This window comes from Ambystoma mexicanum, chromosome 7p (genome assembly GCF_040938575.1).
Source record: "Ambystoma mexicanum isolate Mex_15411 chromosome 7p, UKY_AmexF1_1, whole genome shotgun sequence".
In the NCBI taxonomy this organism is placed as follows: Eukaryota; Metazoa; Chordata; class Amphibia; order Caudata; family Ambystomatidae; genus Ambystoma; species Ambystoma mexicanum.
This window is the reverse complement of record NC_090939.1, coordinates 809,344,478-809,369,876: the sequence shown is the minus strand read 5'-3', so window position 1 is coordinate 809,369,876 and position 25,399 is coordinate 809,344,478. Positions and strand designations below refer to the sequence as shown.

General features: G+C 52.0%; 1 protein-coding gene and 1 long non-coding RNA gene across 7 annotated transcripts in view; one reads left to right on the top strand and one right to left on the bottom strand.

The window, feature by feature from the left end:
* Nucleotides 1-1,221: 1,221 nt before the first annotated feature.
* Nucleotides 1,222-20,238, bottom strand: LOC138526334 (uncharacterized). Its single transcript, XR_011283559.1, has 2 exons — nt 19,966-20,238; nt 1,222-15,177 (listed from the first exon to the last, which is right to left on the bottom strand). It is a non-coding gene; the product is annotated as an uncharacterized lncRNA (long non-coding RNA).
* The window catches only part of LOC138526332 (interleukin-1 receptor type 1-like), a 309,422-nt gene continuing 304,247 nt past the window's right edge, over nt 20,225-25,399 (top strand). For 2 of the 6 annotated variants that reach the window (XM_069636942.1, XM_069636940.1), the window contains exon 1: nt 20,285-20,434. The gene's annotated coding sequence lies outside the window, so the exon portion shown is untranslated. Of the gene's footprint in view, nt 20,435-25,399 lie in introns of all 6 variants that reach the window. The other 4 variants (XM_069636943.1, XM_069636944.1, XM_069636945.1 and 1 more) reach the window with 4 other exon arrangements.

Here is a 25,399-nt window from a genome sequence, read left to right as displayed (position 1 = left end):
ACTATGGAAATCCAAACCAGATAAACCACCCCGAATGTACTGTAGCAAGATTCTGGCTCTAGTGGGCGACACGTAGGATGAAGCAATGAAGAGGGGACACATCACCCCTCACCCATCACCGTTCACGCCGTTATTGGACAATCCACAATTGACCCCGGGACACAAAACCGCTGCATTCACCAAATGGCAGCAGGGGGGGATGCCAAAAGATCAGAGATATGTTTGCGCGGAACCAGGTCAAACAATTCGACCAATATATGGCAGACTTCGAACTGGGGGAGAGGGAGAGATTTCGCTATGCACAACTAAGGCACTGGTTATTCCAACCCTCCATGAAACAAGCAGGGACATGCTAGCTAACGCCCTTTGAAAAATACCTGAATATAGATCCCGGCGACAGGCGGGTGGTCACCTCCATATACGTGCACCTAAAAGTGGTTGAAGATCCCCCTCCGAGGCCAATAGAAAAGAGCGAATGGTCGAAACTATGGGTGAGCATTCCCAAGCTCACGAGATCCCTCCAAATTCGGGAAATCTGGGTAAAACTGCTTTTCCATTGGCACCCAACGCCCTAAAGACTCCACAAAATTGACCTGGGGGAATCGAAATTCTGTTGGAGGGAATGTGGAAGGGAGGGAACGTGGCGCCACATAGGTGGGACTGCCCCAAAATAGAGAGATATTGTGAGAGCATACAAAAGGGTTCTGCACAGACTGGTCAAGGTTATTGGAGTTCCTACAGGAAGGATCGAGGGGTGCTTGGTGTCCAAGGAACATGCGCCTCTTGGGTATAGCAGGATAGCCTCTGATCGAGCTACTACAGGGGAGGTGCCCCGAGGACTGAACAGAAGCACGCAGTGCAGCACTGACTCATGACACCAAGGATAACGAAGCCCGGAGATGGCACTTAGCACTATGGACTACCGTCAAACCAAAGGGGGCGTACACATTTACGGTTGATTGTCCATTTTGGGATGCCCAGGCCCTGTCATTGGAATCAGTGGTTTCCTGTTAGGAAACAAGATGGCCCCGGTGGCCTCTTGCTTTCTATCGCCTGTTACCTTACTTTTCCCAAAGTCACAGGAAGCCCTGACTCTGTCCCTTCTCCCCGACTGGCTGTTGGGTGGAAGTTCCATATATGGTATTGTGGGGGAAGTCCAGGCCAGACTGGCTGGAGCCTTCCCAATCACTGTATGTTGTGGGTACGCCCTTGGGGTGGGACCTAGGTGAATGGAGTGTGTGACGAATACGCACTCTGTGTTATGGGTGTCTAGTATCTGGCGTTTGACACAATGGCTGAGACAGCCCTGCCAAAACTGGTTTGGATGCAGTGTGTAGTGCTGAATGGCATGGTACTTGGCCGAATCCACATTCTGTGTTGTGAGTGTCTGGATGGAGAAGAATGGCCTGAATGCACTGTGCGCCTGATTGGCTGCCTGACTGCCCTTCTGAGTGATTGGTTGCCTGAGTGTGACCCAGCAGAATGAATGGGAGATCAACAGTATATCTGGGGGCCTTTCACTACTAGAAATCGCTCAGAAGCTGAAGTAGAAACTGACATCGAAACTGACGCAGTTCAGAAGCTGAAGTTGAAACCGATGCTTACCTTTGAAGCCCACTGGAAGAAGAACTGCTGCTGCTGTCCTTCGCTAATCTGAAAGCTGCTGTGCCTTCAAGGAACTGATCCAAGAGAGGGCCTGGCTAGGAGATCTCTTCCCAAGCTACAAGGGGCCATTGTGCACAAGCCGATCTTTGCCAAAGCTCCCTGGTAGACAGACCTACGAAAGGCTGCCGACCGGAGAAGGGGACTGCCGAGGAGATCAAAGAGAAACACCGGACAGCCGTCGCCGACCTGAGCCACAGAGCTCCCTTTGCCTAAGAACATTTGATCCAAGGACTGGGACTAGAAATTGGTATGCTTCAGTCTGGTCTTCTGGGTGTATTGCTGTCCATGTAGAGATCTTTCTTGTATGGCCGTCGGTGTGGTTGCTGTGGTAAAATCATTAGACTTGCTTTTTTGGTGTGGTTTTGCATACTGCATCAGTAATGCTTAGAACGTCAATCTCTGCGGTTCACTATCCTGTTCAGGAAAGCATGGTAGCCTACTAACCCTTGATTTGCCAGCTTCTTCAGACTGTTGAATGCCCTTTGCCCTAGTGGGCTCATATTGTTGGATCTGTCCACAATATATGAGCTGGTTGGAAAATTGGCAAAGTTCTTTGCTTCAACTGGCTGCTTTTTTGTTCTGGATTTCTATTCACCGGGTGTACGCTGATTATGCCCTAAATTTTGTTGAAGCACTTATGGAGCAACAGGTGTTTCTTCAGGGAGTGTGCAAAGCGGTCTCCTTTGTTACCCAGGATTTACTCTTCATCGCAAACTTTGTGTGGTGTACTGACTGTTGGATTATGATCAGATGACGGATGGACCAATTTATACTTTTGTTCCCTGCCCCACTCTTCAGAGGGTTGCCCTTCATCATGCTGGATGCTTGTGGGCAGGGGCTGGGGGGGCTTGCAATTTGTAAGCAAATAACAGATCATTGACCAGTGCTTGTCTGCAGGACTTTGAATGTTAAGCTACATCCTTTTTGCGTGCCTTATTGCAATTTATCCAGCATTCTGCTTTGCAGGTAGTGAATAATGCATACGTGGTACCTCCAGCATTTGCTTTAAAATTGTGATTTTTCCCTTTTATAGTCTGTGTGTGTCTGTGTGTGTGTGAAGCTCAGATTCCTATTAAGGATGCAGGTGCTATCTTATACCTGTTGCTCATTCCTGGTCTGATTGGAATCAGGGGTGTTGGCGGAGGTCCTGGCCCACGCGCCACAATCCGATCAGGCATTCCCCTTCAGAAAGATGTCCTTTCGTGGCTAAAAAGTTCTGTGAGAAGCCCCAGGCCAAAGCCCAGATGAACAAGAAATTGGACAGCCGCTTTAGGCTACTGGATGGGGAACCAGTCCTCCTGGCCTCCCACCCTCAACCACACTCTTCAGTTGTGGCGGCAGCCTCTTTGTATTCCAAGCCATCCTCGTTGTCGTCCACAGCAGGGGCCGCCTCTACCTGTCTATCCAAGGAGGACAGGGCCCTCGAGTCTATTCGGCAGGAGATGTTGTTATCTCAACGCTGGGCTGCACTTGCGACAGGCCAACGCTGATACCCTTCTAGCCACGGTGAACTAGAAGCTGTGGCGAGAGATCGGGGGAGTTCCTGCCCAACATACACCCGGAGAGACAGGCCTCTATTAAAGCCAGGCTGACAGAGACCTGCGCAGTTGCGCAGGACCTCATGGGGTCTTTGGTCTCGCACATCGACACAGCCAGTAGATGCCTCTGCCTGGGGGTCTAGAGGAGGTGGACGGCGTAGATGCTTGCCACAAGGTTCTCCTTAGATGTAAAGGAGAGGAGTCTAGACCTTCAGTTCGAAGGGACGGACCTCTTTCATTCGACCACCGATGACAAGCTGACAGTAAAGAAGACCTCAACGCAAACTGCCAAGTCCCTGGCCATCCTGACCAAACCTGGGCAGAAGTCCTTCCCTCAAACCCAGGGCAGGTCCGACTTCAAACCCTGCTCCTTCAGCAGCTTGAAGGGGTTCAGGGACCATGATACGCTGCAGCCTGACTGATCCCCCAGCGACCACAGGAGGAAGCAGCAGAGGACTTTGCACCACTTTTTCCGCTCCTCCTCCTCCGTTCCTACCTCGGACGCCAAGAAGCAATGACGTGATGGTCAGGTAACACAGCTCGCTGGTGGGGGCCGGCTGGCTCTCTTCGCAGCTGCACTGGCTTCTGTCTTCCTCTTCTTTTTCCTCTACCCTCTTCTCCTCTGCTTCAGAGAGGGTCCCCGGCACTGTTGCGGGAGATCCTTCTTCTTTTGGACATGCAGGTGTTGGAGCCGGTTCCTCAGTCAGATATGGGCTCCGACCTCTACTACAGGATTTTTGCATTACCCAAGAACACCCAGGCTTGTTTGAGGGTAGTGTAAGGAACTCATGGTGTCAACAGTAAAGACAGACAAGTGCTCACAGTTCAAGGGTGTTTATTAAACTGTATGCAGGTTGGAAAAACATCTAATCTAAACTTAAATCTACAATGGGAGTAAGCGTCGACCATCAAATGAAAATAGGCAGTCCTAATGGCGTTGTGTCAAATAAAAAGGGCCTGGGCGGCGCTGTTGCGCTCGGTGAAGATGACCACCTAAGTGAAGGCTCTGTGCTGGGAGGCATTATTCTTGTGGAAATCAGCGTTGGTGCACCGTAGTCTACCGAGGGGACATCAACAGATTACTCCCATGCACCCTGTCTAATTATCAGCCGGGTCTGGAGACGAGAGCCGGCTCCGTTACGGAGCTTTGGGCGGCTGTTGGTGGACTGGGAGTCGGCATCGGCCTGATCCGACTGACGCTTCCGTGGGAGTGTCTGCTAGGGCCGGGCATCTGCGGCCTGCTGTGGGGGAGGCGCTCTGTGCCCGCCTGATTGGATTCCCCAGCACTGATCAAGCCGGATCCTCTGCGCCCAGGGGTGGGGGGGTGTACAGAACTTCCCTAGGGGCTGCTACGGTTGCAGCGACATCGAACCCCGACCCTTGGAACCTGCGGCTTCTGGTGTGCAGCGTGGACTGCTGCCGCACTCGACCCTTCTGGCGCTGAGCGGGTCTGCTCTGCCGCTGCTCCGGGCCGGGGTGTGCTGGTGGGGGGGCGCCTGCCGCAGCCTTCCTAACATCTACACACTTGGTGGGGTGCCCCCCCCTCCTGCGGCCCTGGACGGGTGGAGCCCGGAGCCCACGACACAGACGGTGAGTCCCTGGGGGCGGGTGGGCCTGGATCTGGCAACCACAGCTGAGGCTTCGTTTTCCCTGGGCTGGCCCCCCCCCACCTGGGGACACTGCGAGCCTCGCTGCGGCCTGTCCTGCCCCTGCCGGGGGTGCTGCTGTGCGGCGGGGGTGCTCATTCACTCCCCCACAATCTGTGTTTCTCCCGCGGCTGCACAGGAGTTCGAGCTCCACGAGCCGCCAACTTGGGCCATAGGGGGCACAACTGAATGGTCATTGGCCTCTGGGTGCGCTGATGGTGGGCGGCCCTATACTTACTCAACATTGAAGATCACACCCTGCTCAGGCGCTGATCAAGCCTCAACAACCCCATCCCAGTTCATACTGCTGCGACAGTGAAGGCTCCCATCCCTCTGCAATAGCCCAGAAATAGGTGGCTCTGATAGAGCTTGTTGATAGAGGGCTCTGGATCCCTGGGCTTCTCCACCCTCGCCCACCTGCAGAATTCCTGCCTTGCGAACCTCAACAGGGGGGGCCACTCGGATGCAGTGTGTGTGGAGTCTGGCCAGGTTGCACAAAGCTTAAACTATCTACACCACCCACTCGCCCTACAACCCGGTGTTACGCTCACCTGGCTCCAACAGAGGCGTCGATCTGGACTGGACTGCTGTGACCTCCACCAATTTGACGCGTAGGGCCGAGATGACGGACTGGACTGGCCCATTTAGCTTTGTTTGCTTGGCCCGTAGGAATATTCTTCTGCAAATGGAGAAAGGGAATTAAACACCCGTGGAGTTGAGCGTAAATCCCCCCACCCCGCTGTTCTCCCCACTGATCACCTTGGATGTCCCCTCTTATAGTCTCGCCTGATGATTTAAAAAGATGAGCTCTCCATCCTGCATTGAGCGCAGGGGCGCGTAGATAACCAGTTATTTCACTGGCTCGAAGGAATTGGTGAGTTCCAGGAGAATATTGATTCCGATATTCCTAGCAGGACGCCGTAAGCATGTAGTTCGTAAGAGTTCAAATGCCTGACTTTCACTCTTGTCCGATTCCTTGCAGGTTGCAGCTTGACCCTACTGAAGAGTTCCTCGTGGCAACCGGTAATGTTCTGGTAAGGATTTGTATTATCCAACACAGTTCGAAAAAATTATGTCCATATGTAACCTGTTGCTTTCTCCCTTATTCAGGCGCTGAGAGAAAGTATGAAGTCTCGGGGAATAATGCCTCCGGCAGTAAAATCAGGTAAGTCTTTTGTGGTGAGGAGGGTTTCCCTTGTTAGTCCCTTGTTTCACCTTGCTGTCCTTTTGTTTCCCCTTAGGGGCCGGGGTTCGGCTAGGATGCAGTGGAAGCTGCGCCGACCCGTGAAGAAGAATAATACCCGCGGTGGTAAAATAAGGGGTAAGTCTATAGGGGGTATTCCTCTGTGTATTCCCTTGGCTCACCTTGCTGTTCTTGTCTTCTCCTTAGGTGCCGGAGTGCGGCGGGAACATGCAGGAGGATGCGGTGAAATGTGAAGATGCAGCGAAGGCCGGTGAGTTCAGCGCGGCACTGCAGCAGGCGAGGCAGCGCGCATAAAACAACTTCTTTCTTCCAGCTCGAAGGCGCGATGGATCGGGAATTCAGGTAAAGATCAAAGGTATTGCTCTTGTTCTAACCTTTTCTCCTTCTTTCTCCCTTTTTCTAGGAGCTCCAAACTCCAGGCGGGCGTGGCAGAAGACTGATGCAGACTTGCAGGCACGGTGAGCGTTACGCTGCTGGATGCAGAATAACGCGAAGCGTGTGCTGTTCTTCGAACGTGGTTTAAATAGCCTCCAAAGTAGTCCCAGGTAAGTATTCCTCCTCAGCCCCACCCGAGTAAAAAATAGTCCCTAGGTAAAATCGTCCCTTCCAAGCCTCGTTTGGCTTGGAGCTCAGGCAGCATGGTCTGCATCAGGTAAGTTTGCAGCATGGTCTGCATCAGGTAAGTTTTAATCTATGAGCCTGGCGCCTATGGCGCCAGGACTGACTCCATATGAGCCTGGCGCCATAGGCGCCAGGACTGCACCCAAATAGCCCCTAGCGGGGGTTGTTGGGCTTGCTTGGGGTTAACTTGATGCCTGCTTCCGGGGTTGCTGGACATGGTCTGGGTCCCCGGGGGTAGGCATCATGACACCCGGGGAACGGTCGCTGGTGTGGCCGAGCCACGCATACTGAGAGCTCCCACCGACCAGCAACTGTGATGCGCTAACTGAGCTCCAGAAAGTCCTCTTCACCCTAGCCACCCAGCGACCCCTTTCCCACCTCGATCACCTGACGTCTCACAGTTGCTTACTGGGCAACCTCCCTGATACGCCAGAGACCACAAACTCCTTGGACCATAGCGCTCCCTTGTCTACTGAGGTCCCCAGGATCTGCGCTCTAACTTGGAACATCACTGGTTGGTTCCGCCTGGGCATTCCTGTCACCGGGCTCCCTGTGCATCTACATACTTGCCAACTGGCCTGGCGACTCGGGCCGCCGACCAGGCCCGTCGCTGTATACTCTGGACACCCACAAGCTAATAAGGGGTCAAGCTCCTTCCGACCAACTGCGACCGGCTAGGCCCTATTCAGTCACCCTCACTCACCCTTGCGATCACTCTCCACATACTGGTCTCCCAAGTCTGCAGACTCTCCCCCAGTCCACATTATGACTAAGGGCGCAGGGAAAAAACAGAGCTCCATCAACATGTTTACTAAAACACTGTCTAAACAGGCAGAGGAGGCACCGGAGCCGGAACCCACCACTTCAACTCCTCCAGACTCCATAGAATCACAGAAAATGCTGGAATATATTTGCGAAGGGTTCACCACTTTGCACTCCAAACTGGATGACATGAATGGCTCCATATCCTCGATCACAGCGCACATTGAAAAAACCGACAACCGAGTTGCTGAAATTGAAACGAGGGTGGGCGCTACGGAGGACGACTTGGGCTCTCTCTGGGCGTAAGTCTCCTCATTATCTAGACGCGTGCTGGAGGTAGCCAAAAAAAATGAGGACCTCGAATCGCGCTCTAGACGCAATCACCTCCGCATAATTGGGGTCCCCGAGGACGGTATCAAGGAACCCATGGAAGACTACATAAAGCGCACTCTACTCACACTTCTTGATTCTCCCAGGCTCTCGACACAGTTCGCAATTGAAAGAGCCCATCAAGCTTTATCAGCAAAACCCAGACCTGCCGCGCTCCCGCGCACCATCATAGCCAGGATGCTTAACTTTCGGGATCGTGACGCCTTCCTTAGGGTAGCGAGTGCCAAATGGGATCTTTTCTTGGGGTCCTCTAGGATCCACTTATACCCAGACTTCTCAGTGGCGGTTCAACAGGAACGCAAAACCTTCCTGGCAGTCAAGAAGAGGCTGCGTGACCTGGAGGTTAAATATTCCATGCTGTATCCCACCAAACTACGAAATGAACACTATAACCAGGTTTTCTTTTTCACAATCCCGGAAGAAGCCTCAAAATTCATACACAATCACTTTCCAGGTTGAAAGTTCATGGCCTCATCACTTTGTTGACTTTTAATCACCTATCGGGAGGGGCGCCCCCGTCCCATGGGCGCAGGAGATCCATCCTTCTGTCATGTGTCTACAGTTCACTCTGGCTCTACGATGTCTTGATCTCCCCGTCATTAGTAACCTCTTAAACTACATGTTAACGGTTTTTGATGCACCTCTCTATCCTTCATGAGCCCCCAGCCCAGGGTATCGCCGCCAGGCCAGCACACAGGCCCCCAGGCGTTGATGCCATTGGTTTGGATTTGGTTATGGGGTTGTCATTCCTCTGATTGGGGGAGGGATGTGGGTGGGGGTCGGTTGGGATGGGCGTTATGGTAAAAAAAGGCTTGATGTTCATGAAGAAGGCGGAGTGCGGGCCAATGCCAGGTCAGTCGCGTACTGAGAGGGGGCTCGCTCATCTAGCCCAGCCTTCAGGCCCTAGGTTATCACCTCTCCGAACTTCAAAACCTATGCAGTGCTCTTATTCCAATGGGCGACAATAATGTGATACTCATGAGTTGGAATGTGCGGGGGCTGGGGAATTATAGGAAAATGCGACAGTTACAATTGCACGCCATGAAGTGAAAATCCTTCTTTTACAAGGAACACACGCATATGCTGAACACTGTGGAAAATTCTCCAAAGGTTGGGGTCCCCAAAGATATTACAACAACTATTCTGCCCAGAGTCGGGGGGTTATGACACTGATCTATAAAAGCCTCAAATTTACTGGTAAATCTTCGCAGGTCGACCCACTGGGTAGATATGTATTGCTTCATGGTGTCCTACAAAATAAAGAACTGGTGTTATTGAACATCTATGGTCCCAATGTAGACGACCCCGAATTTTACCTCCACTTAGCCTCCCTGATAGGCAGCTTCCCTATGGTCCCGATACTGTGGGGGGCGACTTCAATACAATACTAGACGTGGACCTGGACAGATCGGGCTCCAGACCCCGCCAACTCTCAAAAGCAGCCTACACCATTCTATCATCGCTTCCCCGACTGGCTATAGTAGACGTATGGAGACTTATACCCTGACTCCCAAACATACTCCTTCTATTCCCCGGTTCGCGACTCACATTCTAGGATTGACAGATGGCTGATATCAGACATGCTGATAAGAAACGTTTCACAGCAATCGATTCTCCCTAGAACTCTTTCCGACCACTCCGCGGTGACTCTCTCTCCCTCTCTGCTGGGGTCCAGACTACGATGGAACTCGGCAGTGGAAAATGAAACCACACTCCTTGCTCGATACAGCCTTTAGCTCAGAGCTAGAGACTCCCATTGAAGACTTTTTGAAAATAACACTTACACAATCCACCCTTTGGGAGCCATTTAAAGCCTACATCAGGGGTATCGCCATCTCCAAGGAAAGTGGTATTCTGAAAGCGATCTGAGTACATATCCGCAAAAGTGAATCGGCCCTCATGTCCATCGAGTCCCAATACGCTCTCCTTCCATCTCCTGAGATCCTCGCGTCTTTAGGTACGGAACTTGATGTGTCTCATACTCATGCGGAACGCAAGGTGAAATTCCTCGACAACCCCCAGCTCGTGAGAAAATACGGGGAGGGCAAACGGCCAAGCCGACTCTTAGCCAGACTCATCCGTCGAGAGTTTGGATCCCCCAACATCCCCGCTATCGAGAGAGCAGACGGCACTCTAGCCACACTCCCACAGGATATTAACACTGAGTTCCTGGTATTCTATGAAGCCCTTTAGTCAGAGGATGAGAGCGTCCCAACAGCGGAGATCGATGCTTACCTAGACGGCCTTCCCCTTTCAGTCCTCTCCTCTGAAACTAATAGCTCTCTCGAGAGGCCGTTTACTGCGGAGGAGCTCTCAGATGCCATCGATTCGCTGTCATCTGGTAAATCCCCGGGCTCGGACAGCCTTCCAGTAGATTTTTACAAACACTTCAAATCCCTCCCAATACCTCACTAGATGGCCCTATGGGAAGAAGCATGCGTAGTGGGTAGGCTCCCCCCTTCTCTCCGGGAAGCCATAATAACGGTTCTACTTAAACCTAGCAAGGCCCCAACCCCTGTGGCTCGTACCGTCCCCAACATTTTTGCCAAATTGCTAGCCTTACGCTTGGCCCCCTTCATGTCACACATCATTCACCCCGATAAAGCAGGATTTATTCCAGGGCGCTCCACCTCTCTGAACTTGATATTATTAGTAGAATTAACCCGAACGTGCAAGCTGTAGTTGCTACACTGGACATGCAAAAAGCATTCGACTCCGTGTTCTGGAAGTACCTTTGGCGGGTCCTCGGAAAATGTAAAATTGGGCCCAGTTTTCGTTCATGGGTCGGGCTACTTTACTCAGATCCGGTGGCTAGGGTCCGTACTGAGGACAGATGCTCATCCCTATTTCGAATCGCCAGAGGTACGAGGCAGGGCTGCCCCTTTTCCCCCTTAATATTTGCTATAGCTATGGAACCGTTTGCTGATAAGATGCGCCAGTGGCACCCTCGCAGAGGGTCACGAACAGCAGGCCAAGCGGATATCATCTCTTTATATGCAGACGATGCCCAGCTCTATATCCGGTCTCCCGCTATCAACCTTGCCCCGATACTGGAAGACGTTGTCCACTTTGGGCGTGTTTCTGGACTCAAAGTAAACTGCTCCAAATCCACCCTGTTCCCACTCACTGAATGCACACGTTCCCCTCCCGATCTTATGGGGTTCACTTGGTCCCAATCGAAATTTACTTACCTCGGTATAGAGGTGACTGGCCGTCCTGAGACATTTCTCCAGGAGAACTATCAGTAACTCACGAAACTCTCTGAAAAGGCTTCTGGCTGGGTGAGAGTTCCAATTTCCCTGGCAGGTCGAATTGGGGGGTTCTAAAGATGGTCGTACTCCAACTTTTATATAAGTTAATCAATCTGCCCCTGTTGCCGGGGAGACTGCTTTTTCCAAGCGTTGACCCGCACTATTAACACTTATCTGTGGCATTCTGGGGCAGTCCGACTAAAACTTGCAACATTGTCCACCCCCATGTAAAGCGGCGGATTCAGTGCCCCAGATTTTCTCAAATACTGGCTGGTGGCGCAGGCCCACTTCGCCTCACACTGGTTTAACACACAGGATCCCCCTCCGCATGTTAGACTCGAGAGAATGGCAGCCAGTGGCCGAGACGTCCACTCCTTGATTCTCTCCCCATTGCCGATCATGTTAGAGTCACTAGAGCCTGTTAGTTTCCAGATTTTAGGGTGGGCTAGGAATGTGCTATCAGGCACATCCTATCCATTCCACGGCGATCTACCACTGTGGAATTTCCTCCCAGGGGTCCCATACTTACCATCATCCATCATACAACGGTGGGCTGAAACAGGCTACGAGGCAATCCGGGACATCTTTGAGAGTGGTGGTTTTGTTGAGTGGTCGGATCTTCCAACCATCCTTAGACAGAAACCATCCGCGTGGCTCCAATACTCCTCCCTCCGCAGAGTTCTTAAAATCACATACCCTGACTTCCCTGCGCTACCTCCCAACGACCCAGTAGTTGCGGAGCTATGCAGCTTCAACTCCTTTAGGGGGAAGGTATCCAGACTATATGCCCTCTACAGGCCAGATAGACCCCCCCCCCCGCGACAAACTGAAACATAAATGGGCAGAGGACTTGGGGGGGTGATGTCCGACCAACGCTGGAATCTCATGTGTGCGCGCACCCACAATGTGTCCTTTAACTCCTGATTCAAATGAATCCAGTTCAAAGTCCTGCACAGGTATCACCTCACTCCGATTCAGTTGCACCGCATGTCCAAGGACCACTCCCCCAGATGCCCCAGGTGCGGAACCGACAGCGCCACATACATACACATGATCTGGTCCTGTCCTAAACTAGCGCAGTACTGGGAGGAGATATGTACTACTATGACTGTCATTTTGGACTGCACAGTAGCTCCATCCCCTGCATTGCGTCTCTTTCATGACTTCCCGGACTTGAGTCGTGACTCCAAAAAGCTGGCGGGCCTCTGTATGTTACTCACTGTCCACTGCATCTTACTATGCTGGCTCCGCCCTGGTCCACCCTCACACTCGCAATGGCTTAGGGCAGTCACCTGGGCAATTGACAAAGAAGAGGTCTGGGCTAATCAACAGCCGACGCATTCCAGGCCCAGGAACATATGGCTGAGATTCTGCTCTTATATGGCCTCCATAGCTACAGACTCTGATGGTGCATCTCTTACTTCATCTTCTTCCACCTCCACCATGGCCTGAACTTTTGATTACCCAAATTGCTCCTGTGTTGTTGCGCCCCTCTGCTCATACCCGCAAAGCAATGTACAATGTTGAAATCTGACAGTATCACTGCAATTGTCACGTCTGCCCCTGTTGGGATTCTGCCTCTTCTGTGTTGTCAAGCTAAATAAAAGTTTAATAAAATAAAAAGGGCCTATACTAAGAAACCTATTGCCAAACCTCACAACTAATACAAAAAGGGTGTGGGATAGTTCTCAAGAAAAGAAAGAAGTGCAATGTGGCAGTGGGAGCCCCGTTCACCCAGCCAGAGCCCACTCTGGTAGTGACAGATTCCTCCCTCTCGGGCTGGGGGGCTACCCTAGATGGCCATTTGATTCATGGCGCATGGTCCAGAACGGAGGCCCTCCTGCATATCAATCTGCTGCATCTCAAAGTGGTAGGCCTGGCTTTTCTACTCGTCATCAGGGGCGACGCGGGTCTGGTCAGGACCGACAATTCCACGACGATGTTCTACTTGAACAAGCAGGGCGTCACCCCCTCTCCCCTCCTGTGCATGGAGGCAGTGTCAATCTGGGAGGGACCCAGTTGGAGGGGACATGGATATCTGCGGTCCATCCCCCGGGGGACAACAATGCGGAAGCTGAACATCTCCGCCGCCTCGGGCTAAACACCTACGAATGGGAATTACACATCAACTGTTTGTTGCCCCTATTCCAGAAATGGAGGTTCCCAGATCTGGACTTATTTGCATCTCCTCTGAATTCCAAGTGCCCCCTCTTCGCTTCATGGGCGGGGTGGGGCCAGGGGTCTCTGGGCGACACGTTCCAACTCTGCTGGCAGTTGCTATCCGTTTCCTCCTCCATTGCTCCAGCGGACCCTCTGCACATTTTGAGCCTCAGTAGACTGCAGCCTCCTCCTAATCGCCCCCCCCTCACTGGCTGTCGAGGGCTTGGTTCTCCGACCTGCTGCTGTTGCGCCCCCAGGGGCCTGTCCATTTCCCACACCCCTGCAGGGGCTTCCTGACGCAGCAGGGCGTTGGGAGCACCCGGACCCAGCCAGCTGGCCTGCTTGGCCTGGCTCCTGATAAGCGTAGACTGCCCCACTCCCAGTTTTCGTACGACAACTGGGAAATCATCCAGGAGGCCCTCCACGTGTTCTCAGTACAAGAGTAGGTGGACCATGTTCTGCCACTGGGCTCACGACAAGGGGCTGGACCCCACTCACCTGCACCCTGGACGACATACTGGCCTTTTCTACACATCTGGCTCGCTATGGAGACCAGGTTGATACCTGTCGCACCTATTTGGTGGCCATTGGGGCCTACAAGAACTCCCCAGAGCGCATTTTTTTGGCGGCCACCCCTGTGCTTAAGGCTCACCTCAAGGGGTTGTCCAGACGGTTTCCTCTGGTTCATGGGCACACACCCGGTCTGGGACCTCAGCGTGGTTCTGGCGGCTTTACAGCGTAAATCTTTCAAGCCAATGGCCTTGGTCAACATCAGGCTTGTGACGCTCAAGGCAATACTGTTGGCAGCGCTCACTTCTGCAAGCAGAGTCGGCGAGCTGCAGGCTCTGTCGTGCAAGCCCTTCACCACCTTCCACAATGACAAGGTAATCTTGGGCACTCATCCAAACTTCTTGGCCAAGGTGGTCTCTCCGTTCCATTTGAACCAGGAAATCTGCCGGCCAGTGTTCTTTCCAAACCCGCCGTCGGTGCTGAAAGGGTATTGCATTACTTAGACTTGGAGAGCGCTGAAGATGTATCCCTCCCGGACGAGGTCTTTCCAGAAGTCATTAGCAAGGCGGCTACTTGAGCCACTTCGTCTGCTTTCTGTAAGCACTATTCCCTTGATACCAGTTCCAGGTGGGATGCAGCGTTCGGTCAGGCGGTTCTGGTGAACATTCTTGCTTCTTCTTAATCTTGAGGCAGGTTGTCACAGCACCACCCGGTTGTCTTGATCGGTGGAATCACCCACAAGGATGGAGGAAAGGGGACAGGACATATGAGTAATTCAAGTTACTCTACTTAGTGACTGGGTGTCAGGTTTCTTGGTCTTGGGCGAAGGTAGCACGTACACCTGCCTCCCCGTTGGATCTTGGTGCCTGGATTGTACACAATCTCAGGCCCCCGTGACCCGCCGCGGAAAGAGGGTTAGGGTCTGCTGGATTGGATAGGTAGGGGTGATTATGGAAACTGGATAGAGGATCAGGAAGAGGTAATGGATGGGTAAGGGGATTCAGGCAAAAGGTTTGACTTGTTGCCCCCCTACTGGGGTTCCTGAAATCGCTGATGCTCCACCCACCCACTCCTGCACACTAGCACACTATGCCCCCCAAAGCCCTGCCTAGTCTGTCCTTCTCCGGCCCTAGTAATTCTGCTTTGATACCTGGCACATTATATTTTAGGATTCTCTGGTGCGGTACGGGTACGCACTCACATTGTGCTGATTGTTTGAACTCACAACCGGCACACCTTAAACAGGTTCACTAGTACATTGCAATCATATACCCACTGGTTACATGCAATGCGTTGGTTGTTGGAACTCACAACCAACACACATTAACTAAAGAAACAAGATGGCACTTAGCTTTGTGTCGTGCAGCGGGGTACGTCTGCCATGAGCTGCGGTCCCAATGTTCAAGCCGTTTTGATCCAGCGGAGCGCCGCTACAAAGAAATCAGAAGCACGTGTGAGCTTGTGTTGCGGAACAGTATAACAGAACACTTGACAAGCTACCAAAACTGCCCACTGGCGGTCTACAGCATGCAAATGCAGTCGATTTGTGGTGCCGGTTCTCCGCCACTCATGCTACTGTGCATCGGAAGTTGCTATCAGCTGTGAGCACCTCTGTACTCCATACACTTCCCAATGCCTTTAAGAGTTACATTGGCCAAACACTGCTTGCGTTCTATTCAGTTACTCCCCGAACACAATGCTCCTCCCGAGAGCGCTGCCTTGCCCAAACGCTGCTTGCGTTCTATCCAAATAAACACTCCGGAATTAACCAATAGTCTGACTTGTTAGATAAAAGCACTTATCTGTTGCTGAATGCAGGGCCTGTAGTATTCGCAGGCGGGGAATGGCCCTGCGGTTCGCAGCCTGCAGGAGCCCTCCGAACACATGTACTCTCTCTCTCTCTCGTGTGCTGGTATATATAATACAATGTCCCCATTTTATATAAGCCTATACTTAATCATGAGAGAGGGTGGGGGGGGGAATGTGAAAACACTTCAGCAGCAGCAGTCCCGTGGAAATGATCAATGACTCACTGGTGCCTGCAGTCTAGCACAAAAAAACCATTGTCACAAGCTAACAACACCAGGGAAAGAAACTAAAATACATGCAGACATGAAACAGGAGGAAAGGAAAACAAACACGAGCAGTAGACAAATGCAATAGGCTCCCCCAGGCCCCACTTGACTCCATAAGGAAAGCCTGAGTCAACATATGCATAGAAAGTATGAAATCCCCACAGATTGTGTTGCAGATGGCGATTCTGTGCACATGTTGAAGCAGTGCTTTCTTTCATCCCTTCGTGCGGTAGCTGCACTAACATTCTCCAGAATCTCTAAATGTGAACATAGAGCAGCCCAATGTTTACTGAGGGCTGATGCCCCTTTTCACTTAGCTGCACTGTGTTGCTCCAAACTGTTTGCCATACTGAGAGATAAAGGGATAATGTGGGTTCAATCGCAGGGTGAAAGGTAGCCATTTACAGCCTTCACATTGATATACAGGATCTTTTCATGAACATCTTTTTCCTAATTCTGGACGTGAGATGCTGATCAGGTAGGTGCCCCCTGACCATGCCCTCTTGTGGCCTCCAAAATCGTTTTTGCACCTGTGCTTAAAAGCACGGTGAGCGCATTCGGCGCGTGGTCCCTCTCCCCTTCCCAACCCGCTTCCTGAACATCCCTCTACCCGCCTCCCTCAATGCCCCCCCCGCCCTGATTGGTGCACCACGCCCTCATCAAGGACACCGCAGAGCAGCCCCCTACCCGTGCAGCCCCTTCGGCTAAGGGCCCCAAGGACAAGGGCGGCTCCTACAATGGCGGCTCCAAGACATGTCTGCAGGTGTCAGCAGGGGAAGCCAATGAAGCAAGCAGTCAACAGACACCAACTAAAACTGTAATTGTGGCTTGGGTAGGGTGTATAGCAATTACTCTACTCCAGAAAGCACCCACCACTCTACCATACCTCTCGCTAAAGTACACCGCCATAGGCTTACACCATGCACATTTAGAGAAATGTATGACCTCCGACCTAAATCTACGCATGACTGGACTGTAAATGTTGTTTTGCATTACTTACGAACATAATTCCCAATGTTACCACACTTATATGGAATTCTTAACATCAGCCTGCATCACATAGAGATAGAAAAAGTGAATGTTAGCACGTGCCACACCTAGATGGAACTTGAATGTTACCATGTGCCACACTTAGAATGGAGATCATCATCCTGCCCTACATCGAGATAACTATTGGGAAGATTAGCAAGTGCCACACTTGGACGGAATATGTAGATTAGCAAGTACTACTCTTAAACAGAACCGTGAACGTTAGCATGTTAAATTTCATATAACCCACTAACCAATATAGGCTTAAATTCTCTGCATACGTATCTTTCTAAAAAAACTCACACAACCATCTCTCGCACAAGCCGCACACACTTCACCACACTGCAACAACACATAAGCCGCACCTACAGCACACGCGGACTGACTGATACCCGCACCAAAGCTCAGCACCCGGTGTATACCGAGTTGAAGCTGCCAACAGTACACCACTCCTCTCACTATACTAGTCCCTCCCCTCTTCACCTTACTAACGCATCCCACCTTCTCATTTGAAGATCTGCCAGAGCACCTGGGGACCAATTCCGTTGGTGACGGTGCGCTATATAAGTACCTTTAACAAAGTTCGTATCACATAGTAGTGCCCTTTTGAGGTCACTGGGGGTCTTAAATGGCTATGATGTTAGTATAAGTGTAAATGACATAGTTTCACTTCTAAAAGCCATCGGCGATGGCCAGTTTATTATTTTATGTGAGTCTGCCAGCCCCCCTCTGAGGAAACAGTTATGTAGCATTGCTCATGTAGAGAGCCTATAATTATGTGCACGGGGAGAGGAAAGTTAAACATCACCTTGCTTACCCTCACCTGGGAAGTAGAACCCTCAACGTGACAGCATATTGATTGATTGATTGATTGATTATTTGTATAGCGCCTATACACAATGTGTTTCAAAGCGCTTCAAGGAGGGTGGGAACATGGGAGAATACAATTACATTCAAACAGGTCCTTGAAACAGGTCAGAATGTGAAAAATAACTATCAAATCATAACAGATAGTACAAGTGCATGGAACAATAAGGGAGAGGTGAGGGGGGGAAAAAAGGAGACAAAACTAGCAGTAACATTGCTATGCCCGACGACAATTGTTGCAGTGCAAGAGTGACAAGAGGAGGGGGGGAGGAGGGGAGGTAAGGGGGGGAAATGGAAAACGGTAAGGAGAGGAACAAAACAAGTGACTATCTACAAGATAGTGCAGGGGAGGGAGTGGGAGGAGAAGACAAGGGAGACAAGGAAGACACTGGCGGGGGGCAGGGGGACAAGGAGACACTCGCTGCGGCAGGGGGGACAGGGAGACACGGGGGCAGTAGGTCAAGGCGACACTGGCGGGGGGCAGGAAGACACTGGCGGGGGCAGGGGGGACAGGAAGACACTGCCGGGGGGCAGAGGGGACAGGAAGACACTGGCGGGGGGCAGAGGAGAAAGGAAGACACTGGCGGGGGGCAGAGGGGAAAGGAAGACACTGGCGGGGGGCAGGGGGGACAAGGCGACACTGGCAGGGGGCCGGGGGGGACAGGAACACACCGGAGGGGGGACAAGGAGATAATGGCAGGGGCAGGGGGGACAGGGAGACACTTGCGGGGGCAGTAGGTCAAGGCGACACTGGCGGGGGCAGGGGGGACAAGGAGACACTGGCGGCGGCAGGGGGGGACAGGGAGACACTGGCGGGGGGCAGGGGGGACAAGGAGACACTGGCGGGGGGCAGGGGGGACAAGGAGACACTGGCGGGGGGACAAGGAGATACTGGCGGGGGCAGGGGGGACAAGGAGACACTGGCAGGGGGCAGGGGGGACAAGGAGACACTGGCTTTGGGACAGGAAGACACTGGCAGGGGGGACAGGAAGACACTGGCGGGGGGACACTGGCAGGGGGCACAGGGAGACAAGGAGACACTGGCGTTGAGACAAGGAGACACTGGCGGGAGGCAGGGGGGACAGGGAGACACTGGCAGGGGGCACAGGGAGACACTGGCAGGGTGAAGGGGGACAGGGAGACACTGGCAGGGGGTAGGGGGGACAGGGCGACACTGGAAGGGGGACAGGGCGACACTGGCAGGGGGAAGGGGGGACAGGGAGACACTGGCAGGGGGGACAGGGAGACACTGGCTGGGGGAAGGGGGTCAGGGAGACACTGGCAGGGGGAAGGGGGGACAGGGCGACACTGGCAGGGGGAAGGGGGACAGGGAGACACTGGCAGGGGGGGCAAGGAGACACTGGCGGGGGGCAGGGGGGACAAGGAGACACTGGCGGGGACAGGAAGACACTGGCGGGGGGACAAGGAGATACTGGCGGGGGGCAGGGGGGACAAGGAGACACTGGCGGGGGGCAGGGGGGACAAGGAGACACTGGCGGGGGGCAGGGGGGACAAGGAGACACTGGCTTTGGGACAGGAAGGCACTGGCAGGGGGCAGGGGGGACAGGAAGACACTGGCGGGGGGACACTGGCAGGGGGCACAGGGAGACAAGGAGACACTGGCGTTGAGACAAGGAGACACTGGCGGGAGGCAGGGGGGACAGGGAGACACTGGCAGGGGGCACAGGGAGACACTGGCAGGGGGCACAGGGAGACACTGGCAGGGTGAAGGGGGGACAGGGCGACACTGGCAGGGGGAAGGGGGGACAGGGCGACACTGGCAGGGGGAAGGGGGGACAGGGAGACACTGGCAGGGGGCACAGGGAGACACTGGCAGGGGGAAGGGGGGACAGGGAGACACTGGCTGGGGGAAGGGGGTCAGGGAGACACTGGCAGGGGGAAGGGGGTCAGGGAGACACTGACAGGGGGAAGGGGGGACAGGGAGACACTGGCAGGGGGAAGGGGGGACAGGGAGACACTGGCAGGGGGACAAGGCGACACTGGCAGGGGGCTGGGGGGACAACAAACCAGAACGGGACTAAGGGGGTCAGGGAGACACTGGAAGGGGGGACAGGGAGACACTGGCAGGGGGAAGGGGGGACAGGGAGACACTGGCAGGGGGAAGGGGGACAGGGAGACACTGGCAGGGGGCGGGGGGGGGCAACAAACCAGAACGGGACTCGAGTTTAAAAGCACCCGAATGCTCTGCATAACCACTCCCCCACTCTCAGGTGCTCCTTTTCCTACCTGTCAGCTGAAGGGGAAAAGGGAGGGGATCAAACGGCATCGCCTCTGCAGAGTGTAAACATAGGCGGTGAACCAGCTTTCTCCGGCTATCTGCCAGTTCGCTTCCCCTCGGATTTGCCTCCCTCTCACTCTGCATCTCCCTGGGAGGGAGGGAGATCTCTTAACAGGCCCGTGTAACGTCGGAAAATGGGCTATCAATGCGCTATCTTGGGCGAAATTGCCCGTCGAAAAATGCTTTCCTGCAAGTCGTTACTGCGCATGCTCACCAACACAGCGCATGCGCAGTAGCACCCTAAGCATTTTTCGACGGCTGAGCAGATTTCGACATTACACCGGGTAGGAAGGAAAAGGCATGAGCCCATCACAGTCTCTACACCACGGGGAGCCGAGCAGAGAGGAGACCTCCAGTGAATGAGTCGCCTTGTTGCAGCCGCTGCCCGGGCTCCTTTGGCACAGATGGGCAGATAAGGTGGGAGTTAGCCACGCGATGCACAGACACCGCAGCACCCGCTTGTCTGCCACTGATATTCCCACAGGCTTCATTACACGCCAGAGTTCTCATGGAAGTTCGGGAATTATGTTTTGTATAAGTGGGTCTGTTCTAGTGTTATGTTTTGGGTCCGAGTTCCGACACTACCTGATTAGGGGGCTTGTTTGTCCCATTACAGGGGACACCCGTCCGTCCCGCAGCTCTGCAAGAAAACGCCGCACAGTGGCCGAAAATCACTGCACTTACCTTCGGGAGAGTTGGAAGGGACGGCCGGAAGGGAGGCGGCTCAATCTCCCTTATTAACATGGATGTTTACGGGGAAGTTTGCCAGACACCGACACGGAGTTGTTAAATGACATAAGCGATAACATAACGAGTTTTTCGCCTACAATTAAATCCGCTGCTATGCAAGCAAAGAAATGAACGTTCAGCTTTATTTTGTACATGATGCTTTAAAATACTAGCAGACTTAGGGTGGCCGTTCTATAAGTGCAATTACGAATCTGGTTTCTACTTATTGAGAATTTTTTTTGAAATCACAAAACGTTTTTCTTTCTAAAACATTTATTTAGGTATATGGCATTTATAACGAGCCTTTACACAAGTATGTAGCTGTCCACCCGTTCTCTTTTGTTGTTTTTTTAATTGAGGTTATTCTGTTGATAAATCGGGGATGGCTTGGAGATCTGTGTTTGTTTACAATGTATGTAACACGTGTGTATAGGCGCGCTATAAATAAAATATCATGTCCACATTCCAGCGTAGTTTACCCCTGGTAGCTTCGAAACATGCCCTGGTATGCACACGTATTGTACAATATGTCCCTAGCTTCCAGTGTTCATATACACAATTAATTCAGGCACGGGGGAATAAGGTGATTTGCCCCATATCAGAGCATATACTGAATTTTGAAAGTATGCGCTATAACTCAGGGTCACGTTTCCACAGCTGCGACATCTCCACTGTACCCCTTCAAAAGCTTTTCACCGGTGCTAAATCCAGACGCTTCCTCTATCGGGAACTTTGTAGACGTTCTCAAGCATCGCATGGAATTGAGCACTCGGAGTGCCCCTGGAATACTGTCGACAGGGCAGGAGAACCACTCTGCCAAGCATGGCAACATGGACCTCATATACTCTTGTACTTAGAGCACGAGGTATTTGGTGGGTGCGCAGTAACGCATAGGACATTCTCCACAGATTTCATCTGTAAAATCGCTAGAGCGTGTTAACACGCGCAATACAAATAAACCCGTCACAGGCGCAGTTTACCAATGCTGGGGCAACGCAACTAAGACATGTGAGCCGACGAAAAGTCCCGTGTCCCCCTGGGTTCCGTTTCTGCTCCCCTGGCGCAGGTATTTTTATGTGAAGCGTGATTCAGCCGAGATAAGGCGTCGTCAGTGACCCTGCCTCCAAACCAGTCTCTCCTGTATACTCTTGCTCACGGAGCAGCGCTGTCAGGCGGTAGACATAGCCAGGCACCCCCACAGGTACTAGTACTGCTTCTTTATACGCGCTGCATTTAGGACTGCTGACGTTTGTGCATCTTTTGCATAGAACACAGTTGTTGCCCTCCTTTGTCCGTACAGGTAATACTGGTGCGGCGATGCCCTGCTCTGTTCGTACATTTAGTGCAGTTAGAATGGCAGCTGCAATAGTTCTGTTCGAGCAAGTCGGGTACACCTGGCATTGCTGCTGTCTGGACGACTTGTACGGGTAGTTTGCACCCTGTTTCTGCTCCACTCTTACTGTTCATCAGGCTCGGACTGGCCTATAGGGCAAAAGGCACATGGCCGAACTAAAAACACAAAGTTGGTGTGGGCTAGTTTTTTGGCCAATGTGGGCACGTTTGATGATTAGTTCCCTATGTGGCTAATAGTTTTGACCAGTGTTGCTGAGTATTCTTTAAAATGCACAATTCGCATCATTGTCTGTACTCCTTTTTGTTGTATTTATCACAGGGTTTAGCCATGACGTGGACAGTCAATGGCTGAGTAAATCGGCAAACTCCCGCAACCTGTGTGTCGCTCCTTACACCCTGTCTTCCTCCCGGATGTACTACCGTGCAATCATTTTGCCTTCTTAATAGCTATGCCTAAAGCGTGCCTTTGGGAGTTCTGTGTACACCCGCTCCACGTGCTTCCGCCCAGTTTGTGTACACAAGCTGAAGGTTGAACTAGGTTACCGGACACTGGCTGCCGACCTGCTTCAGTTAGTATTGCCGTCGACGCCCATTTTCTTCACTTATGGCCAGGCTCAGACTAGCATATAAGGCAACGGAGCCATGCCGGAACCAAAAACACAAAATGCTAGCGTGGGCCAGTTTTTTTGGGTGTCAAAGTGGGCCACTCTTGTGGCCCAGTTTGATACGTTACTTCACCATGTGGCTGATTTAAATAATTCTTTAACATGCACAATTTGCATCACATTTGATAAAAACCTCCCCCCTTGGGTACTACTCGGAACAGTTTTTCACAAAAAGTCATGAATTGCCATTTGCAACGTTGGCCCACTTTTTCATTGGTGCTCGAGGCAATTTTATGCCCCAGTCGATGTATGCTGTGCGGGAATATAAACGTTACACACTCGTCCATATGAAATATCTCCCGTGTTTTTTTTGTTGGCCTGGTGTATGGTGTTTGCAAAACGAGCAGTCATGGGAAACCCAACCCTTCGAACTAGTCTAACATCAAAGAGCCCTGCTTCTCTTGGCTGCAGTTTCTTACATTTTAATATTCCAAAGGATTGGAGTTTTCTTTGTGTAAATGAGGGTTGAATGCTGCAATGGATGGATAACGTAGGTACTGCTGCCACCCGCTTTAATTTCCCATGCAGGAAATAATTAGAATGTGCATTGCCAGGTTATTCCAGTGCCCCTTGATACGGTGACCAAACTCCCGGGTACTCTTTCTGTGTGATCTTTCAGCGAATGTCTGGAAGAGTATTTCCCTGGGCATGCACGGTTAGGGCTGTGGCATGTTGCCTCGCCGCTATTTTTGACATACACCGGTCTCCAGACTTGCTATGGCACCTGGCATTATACTCTCGCACTAGCCCCGTCGTGCCATTTGAGATGGAGCAGCTCCAGTTAGTGGTCATGTTGTGCCATTAAACATTGCGGGTGGCACAAGTGAATAACCTTACCATTCGGCGGGCACGTACATTCAGCACCGGAGTGACCTAAATGTGTAGTCTCGCAATGGACGTCAATATCTCGGTGCCTAGTACAGGTAACCCACTGGCACTTCTTATTGGGACTTCAGGGGTCGGAAGTCTTGCCATGGCACACATCCATGAGTCCCCCAGGTCGACAATATCCCCAATTCAGCCTCTTCCTCTTGTTCCCATAGATTGGGAGTTTTGGCACGGCAAGCAGATGGCAGTAGGAATGCCACGCCCGCTTCTGTTTTGGTGTTCTTCCGTGTTTGTAGTTTCCATGACAGTTTCCCGTCGTTATGCAACCTGTTGGCAAATCCTGCTCTGGCAGTCACTGGTCGGCTGGAAAACTTCCCATGGTTCTTAGTCACGAATATGATTCCCGTCGCTTGTGGTCTATGCAGTGGAATGTTGTGCACCTGCGCTGTACGTATTATTACTGTCGCACGCTCTCCACTAAGAGTTGTAGTGCTTTTTCTTTGTGCGCTGTACGTCTGTTGTAATCCCCGCTCTGTCAATTGGAGGACATTTTGTGTTCTAATTGTTTGTTTTATTCTGACAGGAATACACGCAATCCATTTTTTTCAGAAGTGGTATTCTTTAATATGCCTTCCAGTATAATATTCCAATAAGTAATGTGTCTTAGCTGAAATCAAATTCAGTTCCCGCTTCTACCCTTGTAGAGCTGGTTAGCTTAAAACCATCCGTTACCAGGAGCTACATTCTGCTCCCAAGGCCAACTGGTGCCTTACAAACATGCATATGTGCCATTGTATTTGAGAATGCAAAAGGGTTCATTTCACGTGGAGGCTAGATTTGCAGGGCACTGTGTGCTTGCTCCTGCTTGTGACAGTCAAGTGTGTCTGTGTGTGTGTGTACAAGCGCAACAGCAATGTTCACTGGCGCGCACGTGCAGGGAGTAAAGGGGTGGCCTGCAGCGTACAGGGCGCGCCGGGAACCCGTAACGAGCAGATCTGTATCCCTGTACTTCAGGTACGGATGGGCTGGGCCTGCTCGTGATGGGCGGGAAGGGGCGGGGGCATAACTACTACCTAACACTGTCTGCTGTGTGATGCCGCCCATTGAATCTCAATTTCAAACCCTGAAAATGCTTGCAAATCTGACTGCTGGTGTGTCTGCTTATTGAACATTTGGGAGAACGCTAAGTCCGCTACAGAATTAAGCCCTTGCAACTGGTCCAAAGTATGCTCGTTGCACATTTTGAGTGATGGTACCAATGCCCTTCTTGGTGTGCATTCTTTACATTCAATAAATTGTGTATGTTATCGGAGCTGTCATAAGGTTTGGTGATGCTCGGGCCAAAACATTTGGTGAGGCTCCTTGCGGTTTTGTTGCAGTGGTGGCACAGCACCACCAACAGTAGAGTGAGAATGCTCCTTTTGAGTCTACGGATGGAGCAACTGGATTTTGGTTTCTTGGGACTACCAACAAAGGAAACTAAGCTATGTTTATGCCAATAAAACTCCTTTTATTTTTTTCTATTTTATTTTTTGAACTTTTTTGTTGTCTGTGTAGTGCAGGTGACCAAACGCCCCCACGTTACCAAATGGATCCAGTCAATGACTGTGAACCAACTGGAAACGCCTAGGTTCAATTGAGAGCCATAGTCCCTTCGGGTGACGACCATATCGGCGGTGCCCTTGCAGTCTACAAGCAGTGCCATGCATCCATGTCAAGCCTACAAAGCACCCTTCTTTAGAGAGAACAGACCCTCATTCACTCCTAGGTGGCCAGTTTTTGTCCACACTCTTACTGCTTGCATAAG